This window comes from Natator depressus, chromosome 28 (genome assembly GCF_965152275.1).
Source record: "Natator depressus isolate rNatDep1 chromosome 28, rNatDep2.hap1, whole genome shotgun sequence".
NCBI lineage: Eukaryota > Metazoa > Chordata > Testudines > Cheloniidae > Natator > Natator depressus.
In genome coordinates, this window is record NC_134261.1 from 11,836,350 (window position 1) to 11,841,349 (window position 5,000).

Consider the following 5,000-nt stretch of genomic DNA (forward strand, 5'->3'; position numbering starts at 1 on the left):
GGGGGCCGCCCCACCTGCCAACGTGCCCCTGTCCCCCCTCACAAGATCGGGTACAACGCGCAGATTGGTCCCCGAGGCTCATCTCTGGTTCTCACAGGTTCCGAAAAACCTGTTCTCAGAAATCTCCTCGCACCCGTCAAAATGAACTAGTCGAAAAATCCAACCGCCAATTTAGGGGGACCAATCTGAAATCCTATCCGACCTCCTGGTTCTCTCGGTCGGCCGAGGGCACTTTTGGCGACCCCATCCGGACTTCCGTGAGACTGCCGGCCATCAGGTCAACCCGTCACTTTGAATGGGGTTGACCTGATGGCCGAGCAGGGACTTAGACATTTTTTCAGCCTTTTCCTCGGGGTTGACCTGGTGTCCCGGGGGGACTTAGACATTTTTTTCAGCCTTTTCCTCCGGGTTGACCTGGTGTCCCGGGGGGACTTAGACATTTTTTCAGCCTTTTCCTCCGGGTTGACCTGGTGTCCCGGGGGGACTTAGACTTTTTTTCAGCCTTTTCCTCCGGGTTGACCTGGTGTCCCGGGGGGACTTAGACTTTTTTTCAGCCTTTTCCTCCGGGTTGACCTGGTGTCCCGGGGGGACTTAGACATTTTTTTCAGCCTTTTCCTCCGGGTTGACCTGGTGTCCCGGGGGGACTTAGACTTTTTTTCAGCCTTTTCCTCCGGGTTGACCTGGTGTCCCGGGGGGACTTAGACTTTTTTTCAGCCTTTTCCTCCGGGTTGACCTGGTGTCCCGGGGGGACTTAGACTTTTTTTCAGCCTTTTCCTCCGGGTTGACCTGGTGTCCCGGGGGGACTTAGACTTTTTTTCAGCCTTTTCCTCCGGGTTGACCTGGTGTCCCGGGGGGACTTAGACATTTTTTTCAGCCTTTTCCTCCGGGTTGACCTGGTGTCCCGGGGGGACTTAGACTTTTTTTCAGCCTTTTCCTCCGGGTTGACCTGGTGTCCCGGGGGGACTTAGACATTTTTTTCAGCCTTTTCCTCCGGGTTGACCTGGTGTCCCGGGGGGACTTAGACATTTTTTTCAGCCTTTTCCTCCGGGCTGACCTGGTGGCCGAGCGTCTCGCCGTCCGCGGCCGGAGCTAGAGATGCCCCCCCCCCCAGGCCAGCCTGCGAAGCCGCGGCCAGGATCGGGCCCCTGGAAGTCTGACTAAAAATTTTCACCGACCCCAAAAACGGTTAGGGGGGGCCTCATAAAGCCTCCGGAGCGAAAAAAAAAAAAACGGAAAAAAGGATCGGGCCCACCCGAGGCAGGGGAGTCAGTAAGGGAAAGGGGACGAGGCGGCCCGGAGCCGGGTGCCCGGAGCCGGGTGCCGGCGGCCAGGATCGGGCCCCTGGAAGTCTGAAAAATTTTTTTCACCGACCCCCAAAGTGGTATTGGGGGGGGCTCATAAAGCCTCCGGAGCGAAAAAAAAAAAAAACGGAAAAAAGGATCGGGCCCACCCGAGGCAGGGGAGTCAGTAAGGGAAAGGGGACGAGGCGGCCCGGAGCCGGGTGCCCGGAGCCGGGTGCCCGCGGCCAGGATCGGGCCCCTGGAAGTCTGAAAAAAATTTTTTCACCGACCCCCAAAGTGGTGTTGGGGGGGGCTCACGAAGCCTCCGGAGCGGAAAAAAAAAAACGGAAAAAAGGATCGGGCCCACCCGAGGCAGCGGAGTCAGTAAGGGAAAGGGGACGAGGCGGCCCGGAGCCGGGTGCCCGGAGCCGGGTGCCCGCGGCCAGGATCGGGCCCCTGGAAGTCTGAAAAAAAAAATTTCACCGACCCCCAAAGGGGTGTTGGGGGGGGGCTCATGAAGCCTCCGGAGCGAAAAAAAAAAACGGAAAAAAGGATCGGGCCCACCCGAGGCAGGGGAGTCAGTAAGGGAAAGGGGACGAGGCGGACCGGAGCCGAGTGCCTACGGCCATACCGGACGGAAGGCCCCCGATCCCGTCCGATCTCGGAAGGTAAACCGTCCCGGGCCTGGCTAGTACTTGGATGGGTGACCGCCTGGGAATCCCAGGTGCCGTAGGCAGCTTTTCCCGCTGCGAGCCAGCTCTCTCCTTTTCTGGGGAACAAGGGCAGGGTCGCCCTGCCAGGGGCCCTGGGGCTGAAGTCCCTGCCGGCCACCAGGTCAACCCGGAGCCTGCCCCTCTGCGGCCAGCAGGTCAACCCCATACCGGCAGGGGGTTGACCTGGTGGCCGGGAAGCAGAGCGGCCAGCAGGTCAACCCCATACATTCAGCGGGTTGACCTGGTGGACGGGAAGGAAAGCGGCCAGCAGGTCAACCCCATACTTTCAGCGGGTTGACCTGGTGGCCGGGAAGGAAAGCGGCCAGCAGGTCAACCCCATACATTCAGCGGGTTGACCTGGTGGCCGGGAAGGAAAGCGGCCAGCAGGTCAACCCCATACATTCAGCGGGTTGACCTGGTGGCCGGGAAGGAAAGCGGCCAGCAGGTCAACCCCATACATTCAGCGGGTTGACCTGGTGGCCGGGAAGGAAAGCGGCCAGCAGGTCAACCCCATACATTCAGCGGGTTGACCTGGTGGCCGGGAAGGAAAGCGGCCAGCAGGTCAACCCCATACATTCAGCGGGTTGACCTGGTGGCCCGAAAGCAAACCGGCCACCAGGTCAACCCGGAGCCTGCCCCCGCGGGCAGGGGCCAAGCGGACCCCCCTCCGCCCGGGCTTGCCCTGCTCCGAGCCGGGGCTTAATCCCCGTCCGGCCACCAGGTCAACCCGGAGCCTGCCCCTCTGCGGCCAGCAGGTCAACCCCATGCCGGCAGCGGGTTGACCTGGTGGCCGGGAAGGAAAGCGGCCACCAGGTCAACCCCATACTTTCAGCGGGTTGACCTGGTGGCCGGGAAGGAAAGCGGCCACCAGGTCAACCCCATACTTTCAGCGGGTTGACCTGGTGGCCGGGAAGGAAAGCGGCCAGCAGGTCAACCCCATACATTCAGCGGGTTGACCTGGTGGCCGGGAAGGAAAGCGGCCAGCAGGTCAACCCCATACATTCAGCGGGTTGACCTGGTGGCCGGGAAGGAAAGCGGCCAGCAGGTCAACCCCATACATTCAGCGGGTTGACCTGGTGGCCGGGAAGGAAAGCGGCCAGCAGGTCAACCCCATACATTCAGCGGGTTGACCTGGTGGCCGGGAAGGAAAGCGGCCAGCAGGTCAACCCCATACATTCAGCGGGTTGACCTGGTGGCCGGGAAGAAAAGCGGCCAGCAGGTCAACCCCATACATTCAGCGGGTTGACCTGGTGGCCGGGAAGGAAAGCGGCCAGCAGGTCAACCCCATACATTCAGCGGGTTGACCTGGTGGCCGGGAAGGAAAGCGGCCAGCAGGTCAACCCCATACATTCAGCGGGTTGACCTGGTGGCCGGGAAGAAAAGCGGCCAGCAGGTCAACCCCATACATTCAGCGGGTTGACCTGGTGGCCGGGAAGGAAAGCGGCCAGCAGGTCAACCCCATACATTCAGCGGGTTGACCTGGTGGCCGGGAAGGAAAGCGGCCACCAGGTCAACCCCATACAGGCAGCGGGTTGACCTGGTGGCCCGAAAGCAAACCGGCCACCAGGTCAACCCGGAGCCTGCCCCCGCGGGCAGGGGCCGGCATACCCCCGTCCGTCCGGGGTCGCCCTGCCCCGGGCTCCGGGCTTAAGTCCCGAGCGGCCACCAGGTCAACCCGGAGCCTGCCCCCGCGGGCAGGGGCCGGCGGACCCCCGTCCGTCCGGGGTCGCCCTGCCCCGGGCTCCGGGCTTATTCCCCGTCCGGCCACCAGGTCAACCCGGAGCCTGCCCCCGCGGGCAGGGGCCAGGCGGAGCCCCGTCCGTCCGGGGTCGCCCTGCCCCGGGCTCCGGGCTTAAGTCCCGAGCGGCCACCAGGTCAACCCGGAGCCAGCCCCCGCGGGCAGGGGCCGGCGGAGCCCCGTCCGTCCGGGGTCGCCCTGCCCCGGGCTCCGGGCTTAATTCCCGTCCGGCCACCAGGTCAACCCGGAGCCTGCCCCCGCGGGCAGGGGCCAGGCGGACCCCCGTCTGTCCGGGGTCGCCCTGCCCCGGGCTCCGGGCTTAATTCTCCTCCGGCCACCAGGTCAACCCGGAGCCTGCCCCCGCGGGCAGGGGCCAGGCGGACCCCCGTCCGTCCGGGGTCGCCCTGCCCCGGGCTCCGGGCTTAATTCTCCTCCGGCCACCAGGTCAACCCGGAGCCTGCCCCCGCGGGCAGGGGCCGGCGGAGCCCCGTCCGTCCGGGGTCGCCCTGCCCCGGGCTCCGGGCTTAATTCCCGTCCGGCCACCAGGTCAACCCGGAGCCTGCCCCCGCGGGCAGGGGCCAGGCGGACCCCCGTCTGTCCGGGGTCGCCCTGCCCCGGGCTCCGGGCTAAATTCTCCTCCGGCCACCAGGTCAACCCGGAGCCTGCCCCCGCGGGCAGGGGCCAGGCGGACCCCCGTCCGTCCGGGGTCGCCCTGCCCCGGGCTCCGGGCTTAATTCTCCTCCGGCCACCAGGTCAACCCGGAGCCTGCCCCCGCGGGCAGGGGCCGGCATACCCCCGTCCGTCCGGGGTCGCCCTGCCCCGGGCTCCGGGCTTAATTCCCGTCCGGCCACCAGGTCAACCCGGAGCCTGCCCCCGCGGGCAGGGGCCAGGCGGACCCCCGTCCGTCCGGGGTCGCCCTGCCCCGGGCTCCGGGCTTAATTCTCCTCCGGCCACCAGGTCAACCCGGAGCCTGCCCCCGCGGGCAGGGGCCGGCATACCCCCGTCCGTCCGGGGTCGCCCTGCCCCGGGCTCCGGGCTTAATTCCCGTCCGGCCACCAGGTCAACCCGGAGCCTGCCCCCGCGGGCAGGGGCCAGGCGGACCCCCGTCCGTCCGGGGTCGCCCTGCCCCGGGCTCCGGGCTTAATTCTCCTCCGGCCACCAGGTCAACCCGGAGCCTGCCCCCGCGGGCAGGGGCCGGCGGAGCCCCGTCCGTCCGGGGTCGCCCTGCCCCGGGCTCCGGGCTTAATTCCCGTCCGGCCACCAGGTCAA

General features: G+C 66.1%; 1 non-coding gene across 1 annotated transcript; it reads left to right on the top strand.

Annotated features, from left to right (window-relative positions):
- The first annotated feature begins 1,897 nt into the window (after nucleotides 1-1,897).
- On the top strand, nucleotides 1,898-2,016 carry LOC141979855 (5S ribosomal RNA). Its single transcript, XR_012637244.1, has one exon. It is a non-coding gene; the product is annotated as a 5S ribosomal RNA (ribosomal RNA).
- The last annotated feature ends 2,984 nt before the right edge of the window (nucleotides 2,017-5,000 follow it).